We start from the raw sequence: 16,879 nt of genomic DNA, 5'->3' as shown, positions 1-16,879 counted from the left end.
CTATCTTTGATTCCTTCCCTCCCAACATTTCCAACATCCATCAGTGCCAAGTCCTAAGCATCCATCTTCACAAAACCTCCTCATTCCTGTCCATTCATTGTTTCTCCCTGGACCCATAGCGCCAGCCTCCAGTGGCCTCCCAGACTCCACTGACTACTTGCTCTTTCTGCCTCCATCCTCTTTAAGGGTATTTTTTACATACACTACATTATGGGCTGAATTGTGTCCCCCCACCCCCCATTCATATGGTGAAGTCCTGACCTCTAGTACCTCTGAATGTGACTGTATTTGGAGGCAGGGCCTTTAAAGAGGTGATTAAGTTAAGATGAGGTCATTAAGGTGGGCCCTAATCCAGTATGAATGGTGTCCTTGTAGGATGAGGAGACTAGGGCACAGAGATGTGCACACAGGGGAGACCATGTGAAGAAACCTAAGAGAAGATGACCATCTGGGGCTAGAGAGAGGCCCAGGGGAGAAGCCAACCCTGCTGCCACCTTGATCTTGGACTTCCAGCCTCCAGAAATGTGAGAAGATAAATTTCTTTTGTTTAACCCATCCATCCAGTCTGTGGTACTTTGCTACGGAAGCCCTAGGAAATGAACACAGACCACTTATGATCAAGTCACTCATTTGTTCAAAAACTTTATAATGGATTCTAGTCTCTCAGCATTAAGCAGACTTCCTCCCCCAAGGCCTTCGCGGGACCTTACGATCCGGAGCTGATCTGCCTTTACTATCTTGACTGCTTATCTACTCACACTGGGCTGGTTTCCATGCAGTGAACAGGGCCTGACATTTCCTGCCTCTGTGTCTTGGCACACACAGGTTGTCCCTTTTACGGAAAATAGTTTTGCATTTCCATGCCATGCCCCTCCCATCTCTAGCTGTTGAAATCACATTTATTAAGCCGTGTGCTCTCCCAAACCCACAACCCAGTGGGATCACGCTTTCCCTTCCCCGCACCACTGTGCAAAATCCTCATGACAGGCACTGAATGTTGCCCTGTGATCAACTTAAGAGTATTTTTTATCGCCTTAATATAGTTTTTTAATACATTTATTTATTTATTTTATTTATCTTTGGCCACATTGGGTCTTCGTTGCCGCGCGACGGCTGGGCTTCTCTAGTTGTGGCGAGCGGGGGCTACTCTTCATTGCAGCGCGCAGGGCTTTTCATTGTGGTGGCTTCTCTTGCTGTGGAGCTCGGGCTCTAGGCACGTGGGCTTCAGTAGTTGTGGCACGCAGGCTCAGTAGTTGTGGTGCACAGGCTTAGTTGCTCCGTGGCATGTGGAATCTTCTCAGACCAGGGCTCGAACCCGCGTCCCTGGCATTGGCAGGCGGATTCTTAACCACTGTGCCACCAGGAAAGTCTCTTGCCTTAATATTTGACTGTAAAATTCTTGAGCACAGCTTCTGCATCTCGCTCATCTTTCCATCTTCAATCCAGGATGAGTAGACAAATAGCATATTTTCACAAAGATGAGTGGGATAAAATAACATTGTTTTAAATTTTGTTGCTCTGTATTTTGATCCTGTTTTTAAATTAGGAGCAAAAATTTAAAACAATGGCCATTAAAACAATAAGAAATAGGAAACACGAATTTGAATTGTGTCACTTCTGGGATGACCCAGAGGAAGATGTGAAACTCTAGGTGGAAGAAACCCTGAATAGAAGAAAGACTTAACTACTTCACCTGCTATTGCAGCTATATTTTAAAATATAGGCTACTTAGGGTAGAATTTTGCCTGAATATTCTGGAAGTTTTTCTTAGAGAAAAACATTTGATCTCTGGAGACAACTTTACAGAAGATTTGCATCGGAAAGCTGGCCGGAAGGTGCGGGGGGGGGGGGGGGGTGGGGGGGGGGGACTCTGAATTCTTTTCCTCTGAATTACCTTGCCTTTGAGATGCTTTGTAGCTGTGGGAGCAGCAGTTTTCAGTAGCAAGCAGGCTTCTGAGTGCAAACCTACACCCTTAACACCATCTGCTCTGCGTGCACATGGAAACCATGGGTAAGTGTGGGTTGGCTTGGACGCGCTGAAACATGATCAAAGGGAAAGTGATTTACATAATCTGTCCCTTCTTATTTGCTTTTTGTGCCGTCATTAGAGTGAGGAACCCAATTAGAGGTAAAAAAAAAAAACACAAAAAAAAGCAAAAAACAAAACCAAAAATATTACCTCTCCTCCAAAATGCCTGCATAATGAGGGGAAAAATACTTTCTTTTCATTACTGCAAGAGAAAACTGAGAGGTGAAACCATTAGCGACGTGAAAGCTCGTGGGAAAACAGGTGGATTTTTTTCCCTTAGTGAATCTTAAAACAGTAAGATTTCCCTCCCTTTCTTTTTCTTTTCCCCTCGTCTGTCTGTCACATTGGGAGGCCTGCTGACAAGGACTTGAATAGGCTCTGTAATGATCCACAGGCATCCCCAACACGGTGGCACATTAAATGCATTGAGAAGCCATGTACGTGGGGAAGGAGCCATGGAAACAGAGGAATAAAATGTGCTGGTCTCCCTGGGGCTCTGCGATGCTGCTCAGTGGAGGGGAGGGGGACTTGGTGTCCCTGGAGTCTCCCTGATGGAGTTGGATTTCTGGGGTGCCCCAGGGTCCTAGCTATCAGAGTCATGAGGTTTCAGGGAGGAAGGATATCAAGCTGGAGATGTGGAGATGGGGTAGGACCTGCCTCTGTGCTGAGAAGGGGTGGTGGGTACCACCTACCCAGATACTCTCTTACTTAGATGCTGAGTATCTTACATCAGGCTCCCAGAAGCAGGGACATTATGCAGGGGGTTCATTGAGGAAGTGCTCTCAGGACAAGGGCAGGAAGGGTCAGGAGAGGACGGGTAGGGGAGATGTGTTTTGGGGGAGAAGCAGGTGAGAATGTGGGCTCCACTGGAGACCAGATCCCACGGGGAGCTCTGGAGCAGGAATCGTACCACACAGTTGGTCCCTTTAGAGGCAAGAAGGCTGGCCCTTGATATCACGTTTCGTCACTGTCACTGGCCATGGGGTGAGGTGCAGCAACTTCCACTAGGACAAGGAGAATGCTCAGGAGTTGGGGCCAGTAGTGCGTTACCAGCTGTATTAGCCCACGCAGGCTGCAGTGACAAAGTATTACAGATGGGGTGGGGGGGAACCTAAACAACAGAAATGTATTGACTCACCGTCTGGAGGCCAGAAGTCCAAAATCAAGATCCTTAATGTTCACTGCAGCACTATTTACAATAGCCAAGACATGGAAGCAAACTAAATGTCCATTGATGGACGAATGGATAAAGAAGATGTGGTACAGGGGCTTCCCTGGTGGCGCAGTGGTTGAGAGTCCACCTGCCAATGCAGGGGACATGGGCTCGTGCCCTGGTCCGGGAAGATCCCACATGCCGCGGAGCGGCTGGGCCCGTGAGCCATGGCTGCTGAGCCTGCGCGTCTGGAGCCTGTGCTCCACAATGGGAGAGGCCACAACAGTGAGAGGCCCGCGTACTGCAAAAATAAATAAATAAATAAAAGAAGATGTGGTACATATATACCATGGAATATTACTCAGCCATAAAAAAGGGTGAAATAATGCATTTGCAGCAACACGGATGGACCTAGAGATGATCATACTAAGTCAGAAAGAGAAAGACAAATATCATATGATGTCACTTATTGTGGAATCTAAAAAAATTATTCACACTGCTATATTTAAAATGGATAACCAACAAGGACCTACTATATAGCACAGGGAACTCTGCTCAGTATTCTGTAATAACCTAGTTGGGAAAAGAATTTGAAAAAGAATAGATATCTGTATGTACGACTGAATCACTTTGTTGCACACCTGAAACTAACACAACGTTGTTAATCAACTATACTCCAATATAAAATAAAAAGTTAAAAAAATTAAAACATAATAAAAAATTATAAAATTGATTTGAATGAACTTATTTACAAAACAGAAAGAGACTCACAGGTATAGAAATCAAACTTATGGTTACCGAAGGGGAAAGGTGATAGGGGAGGGATAAATTAGGAGTTTGGGATTAACAGATACAAGCTACTATATGTAAAATAGATAAACAACAAGGACCTACTGTGTAGCACAGGAACTCTGTTCGATATCTTATAACAACCTATAATGGAAAAGAATTTGAAAAAGAATATTCTCCATGTATCTCCTCATGTTGTCTTCCCCCTGTAAGGGTTCAAATAAAAGGGGACTTTTGCATAAGGACACCAGTCATATTGGTTTAACTGCCCCTCCCATGACTTCATTAGCACAGACCCTATTTCGAATAAAGTCACAGTATAAGGTGCTGGGGGCTAGAACTTCAACACAGGAGTTTTTGGGGTGGCACAACTCAATCCTTAACACCAGTCAACATTTTTCAGCAGCCCGGAGGTGGAGGCACCTACCCGATGGTAAAGAGGACCCAAGCCGGGCACCACCAGCCTCCCCGCCGTGTAGAACAGAAAAGCAAGTGCCCATGTTGGGTCATCTTAGTCGTCACCACTGGTTTCTTCTGGCACCTTCTCAGATGAAACAGCCTCTGGGGTAGACAATTCTCAAAAAGCGCTAAAGGCTGTTAAACACTAAGATCCTAGCACAGATTCGTTTCGGAAAAGTACTTTTCTCCACAATAACACTGTACCACTGAGAAGAGTGGAAAAAGCTGGGGAGAAGGCGAAAGCCGGGGGGAAGGGGGAAAGATTTTCTGGAATCCCTATGGCCTCAGGCCGGGCCGGCAGGAAGGGAGCGTGGTCAGGGCAGCGGCCCTGGCCAGAGATGCGCTCCTCCTCTGATGGGGCGGGGACAGGAGAGTCTCTGATTAGGGAGAAGCCGTGTCCTTGGGGGAACGGAAAGGTGAAGGAGGACAATGTAGGATCAGCATTAGAAGTGGAAACGGGAAGTATGACTGCACAGGAGTCTGGATCACAAACAGCAACTTCTCCGTGTCATGGGGGAGGGGACAGGATTGGGGCGGCCTCCCCACCTCCAGCTGTCCCCACTGCAGAGGCCTCCCCCTTTCCTCTCGGGCCACCGTCCTGTGTCCAGCAATCTCAGACCCCAAGGGCAGGACTGAAGGTCATTGCAGAGGTCCTTTCCATCCCCACTTAAGGACCAGCACACTTTCTGGAAGGCTTTGCACAGGGGACAGTTTGTAAAAGTGGGACGCCCCAGAACTGCAGGCATTTCTGAGGTTCTGAGGGAGGTTCTTGGGAGGCAAATGGGTTTTCCCAACCTCCCTGTTTGACATTGATGGGGGAGAAACTGCTTTCCTCTTCGTGAAGAATAAAAGGAAGCAGCATCTCTTTCTGACTGAAGGCGCTTTAGTCTTGGGCTTGGTTGGTAAAGACACCCGTGGGAGGCACCTTTCTCTGTTCCTATTTCGTGAAAAGGATGGAGGGACGTGGACTCAGGTGCCAGGAGGCAAGCTAGAGATGAACGGAAAAAGAATAATGTAGTATACTGGGTGGATTGCTACACAAGATGGTTTTAGAGCAACTTTATTTAAAATAAAGTATATGTGTGTGTTATATATTATGTATCATCACATCCAAACCAAAGTAATAGGAATGCCTTCATTTTGTTAAATACCCAGGTGGGGCTTCCCTTTTTCTGGTTGTGTTGTACATTTCTATGGTTTTGCTCCATCTGTTTGTTTGAATCACGATGCAAACATGGCCCCGGCAGGGCATTGGATGACAACTCTCTTATGTCTGTCTTCATCCTTTGTTTTCCCTGCACTGGCTTGCGTACGTGACTGGGTGTTTATCCTGTAGGGTTTCCAGCAGTCTAGATTTTGCTGATTTTTCCCGCTTGTGACATTTAACCTGTCCCTCTGTCTGCTGTCTTTCTTATGAAGTGATAGGTAGATAGACGATCAGATTCAGATTTGGTTTATTTGGCAAGGCTGCTACTTGGGTGCTGGCTTTGATCCCTGGTCTTGGAGGACCCCACATGCCGCGGAGCAACTAAGCCCGTGCACCACAACTACTGAGCCTGCACACCTAGGGCCCGTGCTCCATAACGAGAAGCCACCGCAATGAGAAGCCCGCGCACCGCAACAAAGAGTAGCCCCTGCTCACCGCAACTAGAGAAAGCCCGCGCGCAACAACGAAGACACAACGCACCCAAAAATAAATTAAAAAAAAAAATAGTGCTGTGAAGAATAGCCTTTTGAATATGGGTTTTCAAATCTTTGCCAGTGTATCATTGGGTTAGATCCGGAAGTGGGATAGATAGGGTAAATGAGAAGCACACGTGTCAAATTTTAGATTTTTGCCAATCCATGAATTCATTAGGGGTTGCAAAATGGTGAAATATAAATTCCATAATTCCTCATTCATTAGCTGGAATGGTTCTGTTAAGCAAAAGTTCCCTTTATCACCTGTTTGACTAGACTGAAGGACAATCACTTAAGGAAGGCAGGATAAATGCTTGATCCTTTCTCTTTGTTTACTAATTTTCACATTAATGAATTGGTTCACAGACATCTTCCAGAGGGAAGAATGAAAACATTTTTTTTATGTATGTCATTATGAACATAGGGACTTCATCATATTTGAGGTGTTTCAATTTGATGGCATGGCAGAATAATTTTTTTAATTGAAGTAAAGTTGATTTACAATGTTGTATTAATTTCTGGTATACAGCAAAGTGATTCAGATGTATCTATCGACCTATATATATAGGTCGATAGATACCTTTTCAGATCCTTTTCAGATGCTTTTTCAGATCCTTTTCCATTTTAGTTTCTATTGAATTGAATATAGTTCTCTGTGCTATACAGTAGGACCTTGTTGTTTATCTATTTTATATATAGTAGTTTGTATCTACTAATCCTAAACTCCTAATTTATCCCTCCCCGACCTTTCCCCTTTGGTAAACCTAAGTTTCTTCTCTATGTCTGTGAGTCTGTTTCTGTTTTATAAATAAGTTCATTTTAATCATTTTTTAGATTCCACATATAAGTGATATCATATGATATTTGTCTTTCTCTGTCTCAGAATAATTTTAATTTGTATTTCCCTTACTGAAAGTAATCTTGAGCATCTTTTCATTTGTTTAAGAGTGAGTCCATTTATTTTCCCATAAACTATCTGTTCATATTTCTAGATTACTTTTTGGTGGAGTTTTTTCTTCTTTATTTGTAGAACCTCTTTATAAATTAGCTTTATTGACTGTCTCATGCATGAATTTTTCCCTTAGTGTCATTTGTCTTTTTACTTTACTTATGCTTTTTTTTGCCCATAAAAAGTGTTTTTCTTATAATCAAATTAATCATTTTGCTTATGCTTTTAGATTTCAAGTCATAATTAGGAAAGTTTTACTCACTCTAAGGTTAAAAAAGTATTCACCCATAGTTTCTTCTAGTATCTTATTTTTTTTAAACATTTAAACATACACATTTACAATGTATCCTGGTGTACAGCATGAGTAAAGATTTAAGTTTTAATTTTCCATATGGTTATGCAGTTATCCCAATACCACCTATGAAAAAGTTCATCTTTTCCCTACTGACTTAAGATGTAGTTTTTACTATATATGCAATTTTCATATTCATGTGAGTTTGTTTCTGGATTTTTTAAAATCCTGTATCATGTTTGTCTATTCAAGTACCAATACAAACCCTCTTAAATTATAGAAGCTTTATAGTGTGTTTTAATATCTGATAGGTCTACCCACCCTCCCTTCTCTCTCATTCCTTTTATTTTCCAGAGTGTTTTGCTTTCTTTCTTGTTATTCCAAATGAGCTCTATAATCAACCTCTCTGGCCCAGAGGGGATAAAAAACTGACAAATTTTAAAATTTAGATCACATTAAATTCATACATTGGCTTAGTGAGAACTGATATCTTTTTGATCTTAAGTCTTCCAGCCCAAAAAAGTCCTCCCATTTGTTTGCCTATTTTTGTGTCTTTTCAGGAGTGTTTTATAGTTTTCTTCATATGGGTTTCAGACGCTCCTTCGTAAGATTGACGCCTGAAAGATGTATGTCTTCTCTTTTTCACTATCATAAATGTGATCTTTTTCAATATCTCACTAGCTTTTTGTTTATTATATATAACAGGTATTTATTTTTCTTTGTTAAAAAATTGCTACCTTACTAAATTCTTTTATTATCATAGTAGCTCTTCCTGTGATTCATTTGGGTTTTCCAGATGTGTAATCATGAAGAGAAGATTTTTTTATATTAGCAACTCTGAAAAAATGTTTGAAATCTGAATCCCTGAGAAAGTATGCCTCTTCGGAACCACTGAATGGAATCAATGCAGTTGCCACGCTGGCAATGTGTTAGGGAAAATCTCTTCAAGGAAAGAAAATAGAGCTTTTTAAATCCTCAAACTGGCATCTCAAAGTTATAAAGGTGGAGACAGCATTGCAAAAATATGTAATTAATAGTCTCTGTCTCTCTCTCCTTTCTCTGAGCCTCTTCCTTCTCTGCTTTCTTTACTCCATTTTCTTGTATATTAACTCTTCCCACTGAAGATCCTTACCTCTTTCTACTTTTTTTTTCTTTTGCGGTATGCGGGCCTCTCACTGTTGTGGCCTCTCCCGTTGCGGAGCACAGGTTCCGGACGCACAGGCTCAGCGGCCATGGCTCACGGGCCCAGCCGCTCCGCGGCATGTGGGATCCTCCTGGACCGGGGCACGAACCCGTGTCCCCTGCATCGGCAGGCGGACTCTCAACCACTGCACCATCAGGGAAACCCTACCTTTTAAGGTTCTTCTTGTAGCTGCTCTTTACTCTGTGGTTTGTGTCTCCTATTCGTTTTATTGAGTTTTTTTGGGGGGGGTCTTAAAAATATTATATAAAAACATTTCACTGTATATGTTTATGGTTTTGTTCTTAGAAGACTGACTTTTGTGTCTAATGTAAAGCACTCAGTACGTAGCTTTAGTTCCTCCTGAGATCCTAGACAATAAGAATACAGTAGTTCCTCGGTATCTGTGCGGGGGGTTGGTTCCAGGAGCCCTGAGAATACCAGAATCTCCGGATGCTCCAGTCCCTGGTGTAAAATGGTCCGGTGCAAAGAATACAGGTGGTTCTCCGTATGCTCGGGTTTCACGTCTGCAGATTTAACAATCAGCAAGAGGGCCGACTCATGGTGAAAATCTCCATTTAGTGCTCCTATGTGTCAGATACTGTGCTAGAAACTCATCCATTCATCCAATACATATATATTGAGTTCCAGGTACCATTCAAAGTGTTGTGGATAAAGTCTATGAATTCTCAGCCCTCACTGAGCTTACGTTCTAGAAGTAAAACAGGAAATAAATGAAAGAAATCAACAAAGTATATAGGATCTGTCTTAGTTCTTCTCCCACAGAAAGTCGAGGTTGAGGCCAGTGTAGGGAGAATGTTCTTGTCAGGACTTTGGCTTTTACCTGGCATGAGATGGGAAGCCACTGGAGGGAGGTCTTGGGGCAGAGGGGTAATATAATCTGACTTATGTCTTCACAGGATCATGACAACCCTGCAAAGTCAGTAATTCAGTCTCAAGAAATAAGATAATTTCTGTACGTATAGTTGAATCACTTTGCTGTACACCTGAATTATTGTAAATCAACTGTACTTCAACTTCTTTAAAAGCAAAAAATAAAAAAGTTTGAAAAAGAAATGGGATAATTTCCTGATGGTCACACAGAAGGTGGTGGAGCCAGGATTTGCCCCCGGTGCTCTTACCCTTAAGTCCTTGCTTTATCTACAGGAGTATTTCCTTCCAAATATACTAGTTGTGGAAGTTTTTATTCTGTGTGTGTGTTTTTTATGTCTCCTTTCAGGCCTACACATTTCTGCCTGATGGAGATTTAAGCTCTGTTGAGTCTGTATTCTTTCATTCATTCCAAAAAGATTTATTCACTCCCTGCCTTGTGCGTGGCACCATAAATTGTACTGTGGGACATAAAAGAAGGAGAAGACAAGGTCCCTACTCTCAAGAAGTTTATAGACAAGCTATTAAGAGAAGACAGGATTTATATTTAAATTATTTAAATCCAATGACTTTTACTTCTTTTGGGGGCAGGCGGGGTTACTTGTTTCATTTAACTCCCCTAAAGGAACACTGCTCTTTCTTTTGAAAGAACAACCCCATCTGAGAACAGGAAGCAGACAAAATATGGAATTCCCTCTTCGATTTTATAGATTTTGACTTCCAGCCTGACTGTTCAGGTAGTGAATTAAAAGATGACTCTCTCCCTCCCCAACCCTAAGCCTTGCAAACCCGACCTGTGATCATAAGATCCAGCTGTGCCTTTGCTATTTCTCGCCTCATTGCCAGAAATAAAGGTTCAGCAGTGATCCCTGATCAACTGACAGTGTTGCCAGTGACACCTGAGGCGAAGTAAAACCCAGCTCAGCAGTTCTGCTGCCACTGAGCTGCTGTGGTTTAGAATTAGTCAAAGCAAGGTGGCTCCTGGCTGCATTCTCCTCCCACCCCTCACTGGGGGACGGGAGAGGGGTTCTGCAGCAGATGGCAGAAATGTTCGCCATCGGACTCTTCCCTCTGGCTTTGATTAGGACACGTGACAAGGCTAGATGGCAAGTATGGAGTCAAATGACTGTTCTGCTTACCTTTGGCCACCATATCAGTTATTATCAGGACTCAAGAAGAGTCCATCTGTCAAACCGTTGGCCTTCTTGCTAGAGACTCAGGAAAGCATTATGTTTTAGAAGAGCCAGCTCTGGGTGCAGACTGAGAACTCAAGGATTTGGTACCTACCTCTGTTGCAATTCATCTACGGACTGTGCAATCTCCAAGAAACGATACACGAAATCATCTAATTTTCTAAATAACCCGCATGAACTTTATTTGGGTCTTGCAGAGTCCACAGTGGGAAGCCAACAGAGCAGTAACTGGGCTCTGAAGCTCTTAAAATATCCCACTTTAGAAAGCCTGTCCATATTCTGCTGGAGTTTGCCTCCCTGCTCTGTGTGAACACGCAGAATCTCTCTAGCCTTACGGGATAGAATAAATCCATGACTCATTCTGGGAATAAAGAACAACCTCCGTCTTAGCTAACTTGATCTCAGATAATGCATCCTGTTAAGCCAGTGGATCCCCTCACTGGTTTCTTGTAGCTATTCTTTAATGCTCTATAGTCCCGGAACTATTATCCTTTGCTTATTATAGCTTCTTCTTACGTGGTGACGCAAGCCATTCATCCATCCATTCATCCATCCTTCTATCCATCCCTTCATTCAAAAACTAAATCTTTATTAAAAGCCTATTATATGCCAGGTGCTATGAAACCCAGCACCCATCCTTTCCCTTTGGGAGGCTGTTGGTTCAGGGACTTCATATTTATGCCTTTTGCTTTTCTGTTTGAGCGTGTTTGCTGTGATAAATTTACAGAAGGGAACATTTCCAGGGAACTATGGTTACTTTGCTGATCAAGTTTCTGTATACTAAAAATTCTTCGAGATTCAGCATTAGAAATCGTGATGATTAGGAAGTCTTGATTTAGTTGTATGGAAAACTCTACTTAGTAATGGAAAACTCACCCTCTCCACCAAAGGAACTGGAAAGAGAAATGATTTTAAGGAAAATTACTGTTAATTTCTTTTTTTAAAAAGTAAGTTGTTTGGGCAAGTTCCTCTGGGCTACAAAAACATAAGATATTGGTGTCATTTTCTGGAATGAGACTCAGGATATGTCTGTTATATGAACTCATTGAAAATTTCTACCGAGAATAAAGTACTTGAAGCATGCAGATTTTAGCCTGCCAAATCATTTTACGCTAATTATGAAAAAATTAGAATTCTTTTTTTATCAGTGGCAGTTGAATTTAAATATGGATCAACCAAAGAGTATACAAGCATAAGAATCTAGTTTTTTTCAATTCTTATATCACTTTACTTTGCCACTAAAAATGTATTTTTTACTGTCAATTCCCATTTAGATTAAATTCTGTGTGTTTGCAAAATGTGTATTCAGATGAAAGCGATATAGTAGATTGTGGTAATAGAAGGACATTGAGGCTTGAAATAGGGTTCAATGGATAATCTATTTACTACAACATCTGTTACCATGAGAAGAGCCCCATTTCCACCCTAAACCGTCATGCACTTTCAGATTTCTTCATTCCTATGGGTGGGTCAGTGGTAAGAAGAAAGAACAGAGCAGAACTAAATGCAGGTAGAGGTAAAAATACCATTTTTCGTACATTTAACATACCTTAGATTTGATTAAATATAGCTACCAGTGGGCTGGCATGCAGGAGTCTTAATGCTGGCCAGTTGGTCAACTGCGGCCATGTCTGTTTCAGTTTGTAAAAGCCACCGTCCCTGGTAGAGTGTGTAACGTTCACATAGCAGACTCTCACGTATTTATTATTGAAGACAAATATTGAAGAAATACAGATGAAGAATACTGGATGACCAGTAACTTTAGAGAACAGTGTTAGCTAATTTAATCGGTGAAGGTGGAGGGCCCCTTTCAAGATTAGATTGTCTCATTCAAATATTTTTATCCACACGTGGTCATTCAGACACTATTCACTATGGCCTCTGCATTGAACAGTGAATCAAAGGTATCCATGAAAATGTTTCCAAGTTCTTTTAACTCTGAAAGTCTTGGAGTTACTACCTTCAAGCTTTCAGAGGATTCCTAGGTGTGATGACTGCTGAGAAGCCAGCTGGTTTCCCAGACCACCGACAGTGAGAAGGTATCTACATTGGATTCTACCAAATATGAGGGTGGAGATGACTCCTAGGGGTCTTCAAATACTCTTTGAGTGCCTCTCATATGTACTGGGGATACAGTAGTGGGCAAGGCAGATGAGGTCTCTGGTCTAATGGAACCGATGTTCTAGACCACTGGCATGATGCTTGTAAAAGCATAAGTGCAATGCCCGGCATTCAGTAGGCGTGCCATGAGTGTTAGTTTTCTTTCTTTCTGTGTAGATTTTACCAGCTAGAAATGGCAGTAAGGCCCTGCTTCTCCCCATCCACACCCTCAGCTGGCTCTTCAATCCCCTGGTATTGTTTTCTTGCAACAAAGCTTTTGCCTTGGTGCACTGGGAAAAGACATGTGGTTGGTACGAATGGGAGCCTGGCTGAAAGAACCTGGGGCAGATGTCCGTGCATATTAGAGTCTAAGAAAGTGTTCCCAGTCCTTTAAGAGAACTATTACTTGGCTCACTGCAAGCTAATTGCATTTGTTCAGTCATTGTGGAAATGGACGCAGACGGGCTGCAGAAGCTAAGAAATACCCCACTGTTGGATCAGAAATAAAGGCACTTGCTCAGGAAAAACTGTTGCCTGGGATGAGGTTTTCACCAAGAAGGGAAATTGCTCAGCAAATTTCCCTTTTCTGCTTAAGTAGGTCTTCTAATTAATTTTTACTGACCTACTCCTCCTTTAACACAAAAAAGTGTGAACATAGAAAGTATTGGGCTTGTTGATGGTTCCTTCCAATGTCACAAAGCAAAAGTGAGGGAGACAAATTTGTTCTGGGACAAAGCTTTGTTGCCTTGGGATCTGCAGCATTGGCGCTCAGCTGCAATGAAAACAGTGTTGTCTCCTTATTTCTATGTTGGTGTGATAAAAGCTTACTTTTTTTTTTTTTTTTTTTTTTTTTTGGGGTACACGGGCCTCTCGCTGTTGTGGCCTCTCCCATTGCGGGGCACAGGCTCCGGACGCGCAGGCCCAGCGGCCATGGCTCACGGGCCCAGCCGCTCCGTGGCATGTGGGATCCTCCCAGACCGGGGCACGAACCCGTGTCCCCTGCATCGGCAGGCGGACTCTCAACCACTGCGCCACCAGGGAAGCCCAAAAGCTTACTTTTTAAATAAAATGCCATGATGGGGTTAATAACCCCAAAATGAGAGTCAAATTGTAATGGGAAGAAGTATACAACATTATGATAAAGCTATGTATGGTCTCTCTATTTTAAGGTTAAAACCCCAGCATAGCTCTTCTATCACTTAAAGCTGTCCTTTCTATTGTTTCGATTAAATGATGCCATATTGTTCTCTTTTCACTAGTAATTAAACACAAGGGTGTAGTGTCATTTAGTAACTAGCTTCCATGTGGTAGAAATTCTAATTGGTTTCAGAATTTGGGGAGAAATGTTAATCCTGATTATTAGAGGAGTAAATGTTCTAGAAAAATGTTGTTCCCAAACCTTATCATCCCTACGGAAACTTATTGGTAGCCTGAAGAAACATATCCTATTGAAGGTCTATATCTTTACCTCAAGTTGCCCGATCGCTGGGACACACAAGCATATGGAGATTATTAGAGAGGGGCAGGGCTAATATCATGTAACCGGCAAGGGGTAACAATGAGAGTCAGATATCTGGGAAGAGGACTCCCAGCCCAACCTGCCAGCTGACTGGTCAAGCAGTTGGTTAGCCAACCACGTAGGCGAAGAGACTTACTCAAGTTTACACAACTAGTCAGAACAGCACCAGGTTAAGAACCTAGGTCTCCTGAACTGGCCAGGGCTGCTTCTACCTTTTTGAGGGAATGTTATAGTCCCTCCTCTTAAATATCCTGCAGGGCTTGTGATGAAAGAACCCTTGGAAGTCTTGGTAACTCCTAGGTTTGTTTGCAGGACAGGTTTTACAAACTACATATTCCTTCTCCAATGATTTGGTTTCCAGCTCCAAATGGAAACTAAAGCAGATGCCAAGCTTCTTACATTAGGATCAGGGTTTAAATGGGTTCTCACAGCTTCCTTAAGGCGCCAGGCCCTTCCATCAAGAAAAAGGCTCTTTGCTATGGCTATCACAAAAGGTAAACAGGGGAACGCAGGGACCTCAGATATCCTGTTTTCATTTCCTTTGGATATGTACCCAGAAGTGGGATTGCTGGATCATATGGCAGTTCCAGTTTTAATATTTTGAGGGCAGTATGGATGGTCCTAGAGGACATTATGCTGAGTGAAATAAATCAGACAGAGAAAGACAAATACTGTATGATTTTGTTTGTATGTGGAATATAAAAAAGCCAAACTCACAGAAACGGAATTGAATGGTGGTTACCAGAGGCTAGGGGATGGCAGAAACGGGGAGATGTTGGTCAAAAAGTGCAAACTTCCCTTTAGAATAGGAATAAGTTCTGGGGATCTCATGCACAGCTTTGTGATTATAGATAGCAATACTGTACCACATACTTGAAAGTTACTAAGAGAGTCGATCTTAAGCATTCTCATCACAGGAAAAAAAAAAGAAATAGCAATTATGTGATGTGATAGAGGTATGTATTAGCTAACACCCTGGTGGTGATCACATTGCAGTATATAAATGTATCAAATCAACATGGTGTACACTTTAAACTTACACAATATTATGTATCAATTATATTTCAATAAACTTGAAAAAGAAAGGAAAAAAGACTCTACAGCAATTTATAGTAGCATCTGACAGCACTGAGGTAAAGTCTCCTGTGACTAGCATAAATAACAGTCCTGGTTTGCTTAGGATAGAGGAATTTCCCAGGAAACTGGAACTTTCCATGGCTAAAACTAGAAAAATTCTGGACATCCTGGAAGGAGATGCCCACCCTCTCTGTGGCAGGAAGGAAAGCTATACCTTGCAGAGCTGAAATACACACACACACACACACACACACACACACACACACACACTCATGCATACACATGTGGGCGCACGTTTGTGCGTGCACACACACATACAGTATTCATAGGTCTGACATTGAAATATTAGCTATTTTGTTAGCATCCTGAATATTCGATCAGGAAAAAATGAAAAGCTTTTTTTCCATGACAACAGTGTTCACGTAAACATGGTGAACATTCCTAAAACCCGTCAGACTTTCTGTAAGAAGTATGGCAGGCACCAATCCCTCAGAACAGGGAGGGCAAGGTCTCTCTGTGTGCCCAAGGAAAGCACCATTATAACAAGAAGCAGAGCGGCTACGGTGGGCAGACTAAACTGATTTTCCAGAAAAAGCCTAAAATTACCAGGAAGATTGTGCTGAGGCTTGAATGCATTGAGCCCAACTGCAGGTCTAGGAGAACGCTGGCTCTTAAGAGATGCAAACATCCTGAACTGGGAAAAGATAAGAAGAGAAAGGACCAAGTGATCCAGTTCTCAGCTTTGTATCCTGTTTCATCCCAAAGACAATAAAGTCTTGAGATATGTTTTTTAAAAAAAAAAAGATGAAAAGATTGTAAAAAAATACTTTAGCTAATTCAAAGTTTGCAAATATATAACTGTCTGTTCTCTGTATAATAATGTGAAAACGATGATGGTTTTGTACTGTTGACCACATGAAACATACAGCACCAAAGTTTCTGAAGTGAAATGGAAATTGTATCATTATTTCTGCTTTTCAGAGTTTTAATGGTTCAGTAAAGGGCGATGACAGACTCTCCAAATCTCAGCACGTCGAAAAATTCTTTCTTCCTGAGTAGCAAAGCCCATCTGTTTTTAAACTGTGAGGGAGCTGCTGACACTTTATTAAGCTGTTGTTTTGCTTAAATTGCAGTTATTTAAAGTGACACTTCCCTCCACTCCGGCTTTCCAAAGTGCAGTAACCATAAGTACTTCTTCTTTGGGAAACTGCATGTGGCTCCTCCTTGATTAATGCACAGAGTCAATATTTTTGCTTTATTTTAAGGCATCACAGCATGTGGATGTTTTCTTGGATATTCACTTTTTCTTCCTTTATTTTCCCCCCTCCTCTCCTGCTGTAAGAGTAGATGCACTGACTATTCTATTTCTAGCAGGAGGAAGAAACCCATGTTTGAAGGAAGTCTTGTTTGCTGGTTATTTAAATTTTTCTGATCACAGTCTGTAGCATCTGTGTTGTTAAGCTGGATTTGATTACTTGACTTTTTTTTTTTTAACTTTTTTTTTTTGCAGTACGCGGACCTCTCACTGTTGTGGCTTCTCCCATTGCGGAGCACAGGCTCCGGACGTG

At 42.2% G+C, this 16,879-nt stretch overlaps 1 pseudogene; it reads left to right on the top strand.

Moving 5' to 3' along the window:
• Positions 1 to 15,739: 15,739 nt before the first annotated feature.
• On the top strand, positions 15,740 to 16,083 carry LOC116751144 (annotated as a pseudogene).
• The last annotated feature ends 796 nt before the right edge of the window (positions 16,084 to 16,879 follow it).

This window comes from Phocoena sinus, chromosome 3 (assembly GCF_008692025.1).
Source record: "Phocoena sinus isolate mPhoSin1 chromosome 3, mPhoSin1.pri, whole genome shotgun sequence".
Lineage (NCBI taxonomy): Eukaryota > Metazoa > Chordata > Mammalia > Artiodactyla > Phocoenidae > Phocoena > Phocoena sinus.
Note: the sequence above shows the minus strand (reverse complement) of the source record. Positions and strands in the feature narration are given on the sequence as shown.